At 42.5% G+C, this 14,510-nt stretch overlaps 1 non-coding gene across 1 annotated transcript; it reads left to right on the forward strand.

Moving 5' to 3' along the window:
* The first annotated feature begins 7,911 nt into the window (after positions 1-7,911).
* LOC121766222 lies at positions 7,912-8,018 on the forward strand. Its single transcript, XR_006042951.1, has one exon. It is a non-coding gene; the product is annotated as a small nucleolar RNA R71 (small nucleolar RNA).
* Positions 8,019-14,510: the final 6,492 nt, after the last annotated feature.

Genomic DNA, 14,510 nt, shown 5'->3' on the forward strand with positions numbered 1-14,510 from the left:
TCTAATCATGCATCTCTGATGCGGTATTTTAGAGTGCTCAAACAAAGTATAAAGATTATCAAGTTCAATTATTTAAACTCTAATAATACTACACTACTGCAAGAATACAGTATCGTAGTAGTATTTCAAGTGTCGATCCATAGGGAGGCGAGATTGCTTACACTTAATAAGACGACACAAAGCATGTAAAGATTTTGTTTTGATTTTGAGAAGGTTAACTAACTTAAGCTACTAAAGTGAGGTTTTTAACACGTGAAAGACAAGTCACTCCAAGTTGCTCTCTAAGCTTGCGTTGTTACACACCATTACAACGAACCATACGACGGGATTAAAATTATCAACCTAATCGCGTGCACTGAACATGTCTACGACGTATAGTTCACAGTCAGCTGAACACTTGTTCCATGAACCAGCTTTCAACGACATTTAATTCCTGCAGATGCGCGGGAACAAACGTCGTCTACTATAATTACTTACCTAATCCACTATCAATTTATCCCCTGAACAGTTCTAAATCGATAGCATACCAACAAACGATCAATCCTAAGCTATGTTAAAGAGACGATAGTTAAGATTTAACAACACTACATCATTAGCCAAAAACGTAGCATTTTAATTATCAAACACATTGTTGGTATCGAACATACGATTCAAGGTGTTAAAACAAATGCACAAGCCTAGATTACAACTCGGAGCAACGAAGAGAGCCTAGCCTATACACATAGTAGAATGTAGAAATAAAACCATAGGTGTGATGCTCTCGTCGAGTGGAGTCGGGATTTGGAAATAGATGGTCGGAATAACGGTCGGAATGCCTTCCTTCTCTTCTTCCTCTCCTCATTTCTCTCTGTTTTTCTCTCTAATCTCATGCTCAAAAAAACCTCCCCCTCTATCTGATTTTTCTCCTTTTTAATCATCCAACTGCCGATTTGCAGTTCTGCTCCGAAACGCCCGACCGGGCGAAATTATAAGAGGGAATCGCCCGACCGGGCGAAAGGCTGCTGCATGGCTTCGCGGGAAACGCCCGACCGGGCGTTTAGTTGAAATCAAAACGCCCGACCGGGCGTTTAGTTGAAATCAAAACGCCCGACCGGGCGAACTTTCTAGACTCCGCATGCACAAATGGAAACGCCCGACCGGGCGTTTAGCAACTTCAAAACGCCCGACCGGGCGAACTCTCTGGAATCTCAGCTATGTCTTTCCGACGAACTTCCAGCTTCTAACACCCGAAACTACACTCAAAGCACGACTCGGTGAGTTACAATTAACATAAAAACCGGGGTAAAGAATAGGAAATATGCTTCGCATCAAATACCCCCAAACTTGAACTCTTGCTCGCCCCGAGCAAGGTCTATTTTCAGCACAAAAACTCAACACAAGTCTACCCCGCAAAGAAATTTTCAACACAAAGAATCAAATAGGGACGTGAGTAACAAAATCTGAACCCCCAACATTTTCAATCAAGATTTCCCACTCTCAAGAACAATCACTCATCCCCCTAGAACGTCAAGTTAAGGTGCACTTCAAAATAAGTCCAAGCATGCGATCAAACAACTCAAACCATCATCATTGACTCATTAAGCATTACTAATCACATAGACTCACGGATTTCAAACCAAACTTCTTTACTCTACCAAGCTACTAAGATACATCCACAAGTATCAACGATTAGGTCCAAGGTCTTCGTTCAAGGTTGTAATGGGGCTAGGGACGAGGTAGGATCAATATGGATAGTGAGCTCAAAGGCTACACATTTGAGTGCCAAAATCTTCCCTCCTACAACTTCCTTCCAAAGATTAACCAATGAAAAATTACAACCAAACAAATACCCCCCAAACTTGAGATCTATTCCAGACGAGATTACACAAACAAACATAGAAGCTCTATCTTTATTTCATCAACTTATTTTTTTTTTCTGTTTTTGTAAAGACCTCGACTTTTGTGAATTTGGAGGTCGTCTTTTTCTTGTTTTTTTTTTTTAGAACTTCATTCTTTTCACCTTCTATCAAGTCTAGAAGAGTCTATTCTTTACAATCCACCACCTCACACTCACAACTCAAAACACAAAGCTCAACTTGTCTTTAGCACCCAAATAGTAGCAAGGTCTATTGATGAGGCTAAAATTAGGCTTATTTAAGTAGCTAAGTGTTTGGCTAAGTGTTTACACAAAGAATAGGGAATTAAGCTCAATGTGGCATCTAGGGGATCATTTGATGGACTAGGCATGTGATCATTTGGCCATAGAGTTCATCCTAGTGCCTTATCCTCCCAAATCGTTAACCCAAACGAACGCAAGCACTTCACTCGATAAAACAAATCAATCCAAGATAATTTCCACAAGTCATGCGATTTTCATACTCTCCTCAACTCAAGAAATCGGATGTAATCACAACATGCTCTTTCAAATAAATCCTGCACAAATTCCATTCATCCTAGTTCAAAGATCAAGAAAAATCAAGCAAGAATTCCCAACCAGAAAGCCGAAGATCTAGCATGCATCCGTCAATTACATGATTCACAACAGTTTAGCAAACAATACACCCAAAAACATGCATCATGCATAAAAATCATTCAACTTCAAACAACCCCCCCAAACTTGAATGCGTCATTGTCCTCAATGCATGCAAAGAAGAACATAAAAAGTAAAGGGACAGAGTACTCCCCCAAACTTGGCATGACATCCATAGTGCATTCGGGTGGGTGGGTGGGTGTAAAAATCTTCTGCGGGTGTGCTTCCTCGTAAGCTCCAATCCAAACTCTATCATGCTCCTACAAAAAGAACAAAAACTATTAAAAGAAACACTCAATTCAAAATAAATGTTAGAGGAAAGAATTGAGCAAACAAAACCTCCAACATATGAAACCAAAAATAAAAACATAAAAACTTGGGTTGCCTCCCAATCAGTGCCTTTGTTTATAGTCGTTGGCTCGACCTCCTTCATCCTTGGTCTACACTTTCGGATTCTCTAGTGTAACCACCTCTTCTGTCTCCATGCCACCTTCAATTCCAACATAGGCCTTCAAGCGTTGGCCATTCACCTTCCAAATGCTCCCATTCTTCTCATCCTGAACATCCACAGCACCATAGGGGTATACCTTGTGCACCACATAAGGCCCCCACCATCTTGACTTGAGCTTGCCCGGAAACAGTTTAAGCCGAGAGTTGTACAAAAGGACCCGTTGTCCCTCATGGAATTGACAAGGCTTAATGGCTGCATCATGTACCCTCTTAGCACGCTCTTTGTAGAGATCAACACTCTCGTATGCATGAAGCCTAAACTCGTCCATTTCATTCATATCACACACCCTTTTCTCGGCTGCAGCATCATAATCCAAATTAAGCTTTTGCAAAGCCCAAAAAGCTTTATGCTCAAGCTCTACCGGCAAATGTCAAGCCTTTCCAAAGACCAACTTGTATGGTGAAGTTCCAATCGGAGTCTTATACGCCGTTCGATATGCCCACAAAGCATCATCTAACTTTTGAGCCCAATCCTTCCGAGACGGCCTTACAACTTTCTCAAGCACCCGCTTTATCTCACGATTGGAGACTTCAACTTGACCACTCGTTTGGGGATGATAAGGGGTAGCAACCTTGTGTTGGACACCATACTTACCTAGGAGGTTCTCAAATAACTTATTGCAAAAATGAGTTCCTCCATCACTGATAATGGCTCGTGGTGTCCCAAAGCGGTTAAAGATGTGACTCTTGATAAACTTCAACACCACTTTAGCATCATTGGTCGTCGAGGCCACTGCCTCTACCCACTTAGAAACATAGTCAACAGCAACGAGAATGTATTGCTGCCCATTAGACTTGGGAAACGGTCCCATGAAGTCTATTCCCCAAACATCGAAAAGTTCTACCTCGTGAATATTATTCATCGGCATTTCATTTCTCCACGAGATATTGCCGGTTCTTTGGCAACTGTCACATCTCTCTACATAGGCTTTTGCATCCTTGAAGATCGATGGCCAAAAGAATCCGGACTGAAGCACTTTAAAAGCCGTTCGTCGTGCTCCAAAGTGGCCGCCATACAACGAATCATGGTATGCAGAAAAAATCTGAAGGTGCTCATGCTCTCCAACGCACCTTCGAATAACTCCATCATTACAAATGCGGAAGAGAAACGGATCTTCCCAAACATATGTGCGAGTGTCACTCAAAAACTTCTTCTTTTGGTTAGATGACAACCCTTCGGGTATAATGCCCGTGACAAGGTAGTTCGCCAAATTGGCAAACCACGGCACATATGTTTCCCGAGCTTCCACTTGTAACACTTGCTCGTCGGGAAATTTTTCATTGATCCTCTTCTTTCTTTCATCTTCCGTTTCTTCCAAGCCCTCTAGCCGAGACAAATGATCAGCTACCAAGTTCTCGGTCCCCTTCTTGTCTTTAATCTCCACGTCAAACTCTTGTAGTAAGAGGATCCACCTCACCAACCGAGGCTTTGCATCTTTCTTATGCATCAAATATTTGATAGCTGAATGGTCCGTAAACACTACCACTTTCGTGCCAAGTAAGTAAGCACGAAACTTCTCGAAAGCATACACAACTGCTAGCATTTCCTTCTCTGTCGTGGTATAATTCAGTTGAGCTTCATTGAGTACTTTGCTAGCGTAGTAGACGGCGTGTAGGACCTTGTCTCTCCTTTGGCCTAGAACGGCCCCCACAGCATAGTCCGAAGCATCACACATCAATTCAAACGGCTTTGACCAATCGGGTGTGATAATAATAGGTGCTTCGACTAGCTTTTTCTTCAACAACTCAAATGCCTCAAGGCATTTTCCATCAAAGACGAACTTGGCATCCTTTTCAAGCAAGTTGCAAAGCGGCTTTGCAATCTTCGAAAAGTCTTTTATGAATCTTCGGTAGAATCCCGCATGACCAAGGAAACTACGGATGCCCTTTACATTCGTCGGGGGAGGTAACTTCGAAATCACATCGATTTTCGCCTTGTCCATCTCCAATCCCAACTCCGACACCTTGTGTCCCAACACTATGCCTTCTTTGACCATGAATTGACATTTTTCCCAATTAAGCACGAGATTTGATTCTTCACATCTTTGCAAGACCCGTCTCAAGTTTTCTAAGCACAAGTCAAATGAGGATCCAAAGACGGAGAAATTATCCATAAAGATCTCCATAATATCTTCATTCATGTCGGAAAATATTGCCATCATGCAGCGTTGAAATGTAGCCGGTGCAATGCATAAACCAAAAGGCATCCGACGGAAGGCATATGTACCAATAGGACATGTGAATATCGTCTTTTCTTGATCTTCCGGGGCAATTGCAATCTGATTATACCCCGAGTATCCATCTAAGAAGCAATAGTGGGAATAACCCGCAATCCTATCGAGCAACTGATCTAGGAACGGCAAAGAAAAGTGGTCTTTTCTCGTCGCCGTGTTCAACTTCCTATAGTCCATGCAAACTCTCCATGAGTTCACCAATCGAGTTGCTAACACTTCATTTTTTTCATTAACGGTCACGGTTATTCCCCCTTTCTTCGGTACACATTGCACCGGGCTTACCCACGCGCTATCGGAAATGGGATAGATCATCCCAAATTTCAACAGTTTCTTCACCTCTTTTTCAACCACTTCTTGCATGAGTGGGTTCAACCTTCTTTGTCTCTCCCCTACCGGTTTAGCTCCATCTTCCATCAAAATTTTATGCATACAAATTGCGGGGCTAATCCCTTTTATGTCGGCAATGGACCATCCCAGAACTTTCTTGTGTGACTTCAGTAGCTCTATCAACTTCAATTCTTCTTCATCATTCAACATTGCCGATATCACAACCGGTAAAGATTCATCCTCACCAAGAAATGCGTATTTCAGATTTGTCGGGAGTGGCTTCAATTCAAGCTTTGGTGGTATTTCGATTGAAGGTTGCACATCCGCCACGAAAGTATCCACCACACATTCATTCTCGAGACTTGGTTGATCCATTTGAGCATCCTCACTTCCATCAAAATCAAAATCAACTTTAATTGTCGAACCAAAATCTCTTTCCAAGCTCCTCTTATCATATACGCTTCCTTCTATACTTGCCGAGCAACGCATCTTATCAAAGATACACTTGTCGAGGACGTCAACTCTAAAGCACGCTTTTGCATCACTAGGATGCTTCATCACTTTCTCCACATTAATGGTCACTTGCTCACCATTAATTCTAAATGTGACAGAGTTGTCCTTAGCTCCTAGCAACACGTCCCCCGTGGCAAGAAACGGTCTACCAAACAGAATTGGTACCTCTTTGTCCTCGGGCATATCCAATACTATGAAATCGACAGGGATGACGAACTTATCAACCTTGACCAAGACATCCTCTACTATTCCAGTGGGCTTCACAATAGAGTGATCAGCCAATTGTAGAGCAATGTCGATGGGCTCCATTCTGTTCTCGAGTCCAATGGCACGTGCCGTTTTCAACGCCATCAGCGAGATCCCCGATCCTTGATCCAACAGACATTTGGTGAAAATTGTATTGCCTATCTCACAAGGAATCACGCAACTTCCCGGATCCCTCTTCTTCATTGGCATCATTCCTGAAATCAGTTGTGAGCAATTCATGCTCAAAGCCACTATTCCCTCGTCTTGAAGTTTCTCCTTGTTTGCCATCATGTCCTTGAAGAACTTGGAGAACTTGGGGAAATTAGTGAAGAGGTCCACCAATGATACATCCACATTCACTTTACGGATCACGTTCATCATCCACTCAAAGCTTTTCTCTTTAGGGACCCTCTTCTTCCTCTTGGATGGATACGGTGGAGGAGGAATGTGATCGGGGAAGTTGAATTTGCTTTTCGGATCTAGTGCTGGACTTGTCATCATCTGTCTCTTTCATTCCATCTCTACACTCTTCTTTCCTTTCTCTTCTACTGAAAACCTTTCACTTACCTCGGATTCTACACCGTGTTCCTTGCTGCCGGATGCAGCCTGTTCTTGACCATGTTGGGCACCCTGCACCAACGCGGGACTTCCCTTACATGCCTCGTCCGCCCCTGCGTGCGAGGAATGCAAGCCTAACATCTCATCCGCCCCTGCGTGTGAGATGCCGGAAGTACCTTGGCCGTCCATTGCTGGTGTCGAATCCAACTCACGACCACTTCTCAAGACCACTGCCTTACACTGTTCATTGCCTCTCGGATTAGGTATGGTATTGCTCGGGATGGTGTTAGGAATCCTCGTGTGTGATGCCGTGGCAAGCTGCCCAATTTGAGTCTCAAGATTCCTCATTGTCGCCTCCATCTGTCCAAACTTTTCCATTGTTCTTTCCTTGAAATTCTCATTCTCCTTTTGATTCTCATCCTCTCATTCTCCTTTTCGACTGATGGCTTCTTCTCATAACCCGGGGGTTGAGTATTGTTCCTCCATTGATTACCCGAGTTGTTGCTAGGACCAGCGTGATTCCATCCCGTTTGTTGAGGCCTCCAATTTTACTGATTGTTGTATTGGTTGCCTTGATTGAACCCTTGGCGATTGTTGCCAATATAGTTCACATCCTCGACGGGTGGTCCTTGAAGACTTGGACATTGATCAGTATGATGTCCACCTTGACACAACCCACACTTCATAACGGTCATTGCTTGAGGTTGAGGAGTTAGTTGAAGAGATTTCACTGCTTTCGTCATTGAAGACATCTGGGTACTAATGTCCGCCAATTGAGCCTCAATGGCTGTCACTCTTTCCGCATCTTTGGTAGCACCAAATGTATCTCCTACCTTCTCAGCCGCTCTTCTTGGATTATGTCAATTCCTTTGGTTGTTCGCCAACCTTTGGAACAGGGCTCTCACTTCCTCGTGAGTTAAGTCGTCCAAGTTCCCATTAGAGCCTGCAGTCACCAAGCCCGTGCCTTCATTATTGAGTCCCTTGTAGAACTTGAGTAGCTCATGCCCTGGAGCAAGACCATGGCTCGGGCATTTCCTAAGCAATTCAGTGAACCTCTTCCACGTTTCCGCAAAAGACTCATCATATTTCTGTCGGAAGGTAGTGATCTCCTCTCTCAACTTCTCAATCTTCATCGGAGAGTTATATTCCAAGAGGAACAACATCTTCAACTCTTGGAATGTGGCTATGTTGTATCCCGGAATAGAATCATACCACGCCCGTGCTTTATCCCTCAGTGAGAAAGGGAATAAGGCCCTCTTAATCTAATGATGGTCCACATTCGGGGGTCGATGAGAGTTCGTCAATTCGTAGAACGCGTTGAGGTGGCTCATTGGATCCTCATCGTCTCGCCCATGGAAGAGATTTCCCCCGTTCACCAAGCTAATGTAATGAGGAGGAATGTTCACGTTGTCATTCGCGTAGGCGAATTCTCCTAGAAAGTCGACTCCCGACCTAAGAGTGTCAGGGAACCTTCCCCCAGGTGGTGGGACAGCATTGTTGTTATTATTGTCGGCCATCAACTCAAACAATGGGTTATCTCTGATTGGACTCGGCGAATCCTGTTGAATTTCAAACCCGGCTGAACTTCCTGACCCTTTCCTTCTTTGATAACAGAGTAATCCGAAAGGCGGTGTACCCTGACCTCTCGACAACTTCGGGGTAAGTCCTATAAATCGTGTGTGCTAGTGTGCAAACAAAACTACCTAAACTAAACTAAGAGTTAGCTAAATATTACCTAAAATAATACACTCCTTCGTCTTCAAGTCCGGACGTGGTAGATGACTATCACACCGTAGAACACGAACAATGTACCTATAAAACTCAAAAAGAAAAATCAAACAAAACAAAATAAAAACTAAAACAATTAAGCATAAACGAGCTATTGCCTCCCCGGCAACGGCGCCAAAACTTGATGCGGTATTTTAGAGTGCTCAAACAAAGTATAAAGATTATCAAGTTCAATTATTTAAACTCTAATAATACTACACTACTGCAAGAATACAGTATCGTAGTAGTATTTCAAGTGTCGATCCACAGGGAGGCGAGATTGCTTACACTTAATAAGACGACACAAAGCATGTAAAGATTTTGTTTTGATTTTGAGAAGGTTAACTAACTTAAGCTACTAAAGTGAGGTTTTTAACACGTGAAAGACAAGTCACTCCAAGTTGCTCTCTAAGCTTGCGTTGTTACACACCATTAAAACGAACCATACGACGGGATTAAAATTATCAACCTAATCGCGTGCACTGAACATGTCTACGACGTATAGTTCACAGTCAGCTGAACACTTGTTCCATGAACCAGCTTTCAACGACATTTAATTCCTGCAGATGCGCGGGAACAAACGTCGTCTACTATAATTACTTACCTAATCCACTATCAATTTATCCCCTGAACAGTTCTAAATCGATAGCATACCAACAAACGATCAATCCTAAGCTATGTTAAAGAGACGATAGTTAAGATTTAACAACACTACATCATTAGCCAAAAACGTAGCATTTTAATTATCAAACACATTGTTGGTATCGAACATACGATTCAAGGTGTTAAAACAAATGCACAAGCCTAGATTACAACTCGGAGCAACGAAGAGAGCCTAGCCTATACACATAGTAGAATGTAGAAATAAAACCATAGGTGTGATGCTCTCGTCGAGTGGAGTCGGGATTTGGAAATAGATGGTCGGAATGCCTTCCTTCTCTTCTTCCTCTCCTCCTTTCTCTCTGTTTTTCTCTCTAATCTCCTGCTCAAAAAAACCTCCCCCTCTATCTGATTTTTCTCCTTTTTAATCATCCAACTGCCGATTTGCAGTTCTGCTCCGAAACGCCCAACCGGGCGAAATTATAAGAGGGAATCGCCCGGCCCGACCGGGCGAAAGGCTGCTGCATGGCTTCGCGGGAAACGCCCGACCGGGCGTTTAGTTGAAATCAGAACGCCCGACCGGGCGAACTTTCTGGACTCCGCATGCACAAATGGAAACGCCCGACCGGGCGTTTAGCAACTTCAAAACGCCCGACCGGGCGAACTCTCTGGAATCTCAGCTATGCCTTTCCGACGAACTTCCAGCTTCTAACACCCGAAACTACACTCAAAGCACGACTCGGTGAGTTACAATTAACATAAAAACCGGGGTAAAGAATAGGAAATATGCTTCGCATCAATCTCTCAATGTCAATAATTAGAACAAGATATATCAAATTGTTAGCTACACAATTGGATAATAAGAGTTCAATAACCAACAAAAACCAACACAAGAGATAGATAGCATAAATCAAGGATCAACCCATGGATTCTATACAAACATCACCACATCCCTAAGGAAAATCTAGCTACTCATAGTCAAAGGTGAAACAAAAAGATAAACAAAGCAAATGGAAGAAAACATTGATAGAAAATAGAATCTAGAACTCTCTATGGTGGAAATTATGGTGGGGAGTCCATGCTTTCTTGCTCAGAATCGTCGTGTGGGAGTTAGGGCTCTAATGTGTGAAGTCTCCTTTTATATTCGGAGTGAAAAAATGGATAAAATATGAGTCTGACGAAAACGCCCGACCGGGCGATCCGCAAGTGCCAAAACGCCCGGTCGGGCTTTCTCGCTGGTAACTATGATTCACTCAAATGCACTAGCGGGCGTTTCTTCGGATGGAAAACGCCCGACCGAACGAACTCTCTGGAATCAGCCCGTTCGCTCCGTTTTGCCCGTTTTAACCTGTTTTTACTTCAAAACTTCAACAAACTCATTACTTCATCTAATTGATGACTAAAAGAGTGAAAACCTATAATAAACACCTTAATTCAACAAAAAATGGATTAATCACCTCTAAAACCATCCTAAACTATGAGTTTGTCAACTCCCCCAAACTTAAACACTTGGTTGTCCTCAAACAAGAAGAAAGAAATAAGAAAACAAACCCAGGCAAGGATTTGGAGTGTCATCATTGCCTCAATAGAAATAAAGTAATCAACAAGTATCAATGGTTTCGTAGATAAGTAAAACATTATATAAAGTGTTGCTTCAAGTTACTATCATGTAGTCAACCTTGCCAAATTGTCATCACAATGAGAAAATGCAATGTGCATTTGAAAATTTCACCCACCCTCAACGTGTATATAAGCTCATGACATCACTCTCAAATCATCAAGGCATGCATAGTTTACCATAGGCTTGCTCGAAATCTACACTCTCCTCTACTACGGGGTGATTAAAGATCAAAGGTCCGAAATGTCTTCTCTATAGGTTGTAATGTTGGCTCTTTGGATATGTGAGGTAATTTTTGGATAAAGTGAATTTAATCCCCAAGATCTAACTTGTTCAACTTTACCAACTTTCTTCCCCAATCATAGCTAGTTCCAGGCTTTGCCTAGACTCTTCCCATCTATTATCATTCCACTTTTGTCTTTTCCAACCTTCAAAGCACCCTTTTCACCAAATGCCAATTATTCACTATTTATCACTTTCATTTTTTTTCTTTTCTCCTTTTTTTTCTCTATGCTTTGCATGGTATCATCACTATTCTTTCTTTCTTTTTCTTTTGCTTTTCTACTTCAACAAGCTTGTTTCTTTTTGTTTTCTAAAACCTCTTTCAAACTTCCATTTCCTTTTGATTTTCAAAAGTGGCACACAAGAAACTCAAAGTGGACTAACAAGGATTATTAACATAATAGCAGTTAAAAGTAAGATTTGGCTAACAAGGATGCCCTAACGTCCTCCATTATCTCTATAACCACTATGTAGACTCAAGAAGATCGAGCAAGTTCTAGAAACACATGGCATGCTTGAGATAAAACACACATTTAGGAACAATATATGATTAGTTCTCACAAGGTCATTTTGGTAAAAGACAAGGCACCATACAATTCAATTTAGGCAATTTGAAATGAAAAATTACATGTTACTTAGCCATATCAACAAGGTTTTCGAAATTTTTGCACACAATCATCATTGGCAACTCCTCCAACATGTCTCACACTCGTTCAAACTTCAATTTTCTCACCCTACTATCATCCTACCCAAGGGATATTATTCAACACACAAAGAAACAAGAAAAACATTCGTAAAAAGAAACATAAACACAAAAACACAAGTGAAACAAGGAAAACATTCCCCAAAATCCAAAATCAAAGAAAATCATAAGTTAAAGTTATATGCCCAAATGTCATCATCAAGTATATGCAAAAGAATAGGGGTACAGGCCGGAGGATCATCAATCAAATGCATAAATCAAGCACGAGAGAGAGAGAGAGGGGTAAGATGGAATCCACTAGACACCCCCCAAACTTATTCCAAGCAAAACTATGATAAGTTTGAAAGAGAGTGGATCTCCCATGGACCTTCATTGCGGCGGAGGGGGTGGATGTTGCCACTCATCGAGCCGGGCATTTAGGTTGGCCCATTGCGTGTTGTTGAAATCAGTGAATTGATTCCAATTTATCTCGTGCTGCTCCCAACGTGCTTCATTCCGAGCCCAATACTCCTCCTGTCTAACCTCCATCTGGTCCACTCTCTCGGTGAGAGAACTCATATCCTCGTCCTCCCGCTCCTGTTGAACTCTTCTCCTCGGCTTGCTTGTGCCGGCCTCATCACGGCGGGGGACCTCCTCCTCCTCATCATCATCATCATCATCATCATCATCATCTTCTTCTTCTTCTTCATTTTTCGCTAGCTCAAATCCAATCATGTACTCGGGGAGCTCCACATGAAGGTTGTCCTCCCCATACCACGGACTCGGGTCATATGACTGCCATGGGAGAATGGGTGGATTGGCTGCCTTGACAGCTCTGTGGGAGTCAGCATTCATGCTCCAGTTCACCGTATACTCGGGACCGTTCACATATATGTTCGTCGCGTCCGGAAGTGGGTAGTGATCTTCATCCCTCTGACAAAGATAGGCCTGCCGATGTCTGTCCACTACAATAAATCCCGTTCTCTTCAGATAGTTGAGGTCCATCAGGGACTTCCCAATATCCCTAACGAGGTCATCAGTGTATACTCCCAGATGGAGTGCAATGGACCCTATGACACCCCCACAACACAATGTCCCCTTGTCTTTCTTAGAGGCCCATTCAAGGTGCTTGATCATAAAATGGTTAAGGTTGATCGGCCTCTTGTGAAGGAGACTCCATAAGAGAAAAAGCTCGTCCCGCTGTACACTGCCTTGTTGTGATCGGGCAAACGGGTGGCCTACACATGCCTTCTGGATCATCCTCAAAACAGGGTTTCGGATCATCGAGGTCTTGGCCCTGTTGGCTTGAAAGTTCTCATTTAGCCTCGTGATCGGCCTCCAAAATACATTTCTCTCGAACTCAGCTGGCTCTCTGTGATCATTCACCGTGAACCCATGCATTCCCTTGAAGTCTTCCATAGTCAACTCATATAGGTCGTTCCTCATTCGGAACTTGATGGCTCTAATGCTTCTTCTGTCCGTGATCACCTCCTGGTGGAGATGAACTCTAATATAAGCACTTGGTAGGAGGAAACATTATCCCCATTGAAGAGCACCGTTAGTTGGCCCAGTTCACAAGCTCGTCGAAACACTATGCCAAGCCCAATTAAGTGAGGGCCTCTTGGCATGGAAATTTAGACACTCAATAATCGAGCCTCGCTAGTGCCCGCCATCTTCACCTCTCATTGTTGTTGCGCAACTGCACATCACAATCTTCGGCTCTTAGCACCATTTTCACCTACAAAGAAAAGTGACAAAATTAGGTCTTATTTGTAACAATAACATCTACACCTAATGCATATTACCAAAGTGAAGGTACTCCCCCAAACTTATTCTAAAACTTAATCTATGCACAAAAGAGTATCCTTCACTATCGAATTCCACATCACCTACAAAAGATAGACAACAAGTGTATGTATCACCCCCCAAAGTGTGCTTATACATCAACAACCAAGCAAAATACCAACATTCAAGCACAATCTTATACCTTGAAAAACATGTGATGCATCAAATCAAGCTACAACTTGCTCTAGCATGTAAAGATAATATCTTTCACTCCAAAACATACCAAGTCAACACTAATCTATATGCTAATTTTCAAAACATCTCCCAAAAATTCCAATCCACCATAATTTAGCACAATGTAAACCACAATCACAAATCATCAACCATCTTTAGCAACAAACCAACACTAAAATATAGCATGTATTCACAAATCATTCAATAATCACCACTAAAACCAAGCAACATGCTATTTTACCAAATCAAACCTACAACAACTGAGATTGAACCATGGGTAAGTGAAAAAGGAGGAAGAATTCATACCTTTGAAGCTTAAAAATGAAAATTCCCAAAATTTTCTTCACACCTTGAATTTGTGGAAATAACCCAATTAATCCGATTAAAACACGAATTTGAAGTGCTAAAGTGGTAATATGAAGATATAACTTGAATTGGTGGATAGAAATAAGTGGAATTGGCCGGAAATCAGATTTGGGAGACCTAGGGTTCCGTCCAGGGTCGGGCGCTGCGGCTGGAGTCGCGCGTTTTATATACTGCGTAACAAACGCCCGATCGGGCGTTCTGTCAATTGAAAAACGCCCGACTCGGGCGATTTCTCTGACTCTCGACCATTTGTTGAAAAGCCCGATCGGGCATTTTTGC

Source organism: Salvia splendens, chromosome 14, assembly GCF_004379255.2.
Source record: "Salvia splendens isolate huo1 chromosome 14, SspV2, whole genome shotgun sequence".
In the NCBI taxonomy this organism is placed as follows: Eukaryota; Viridiplantae; Streptophyta; class Magnoliopsida; order Lamiales; family Lamiaceae; genus Salvia; species Salvia splendens.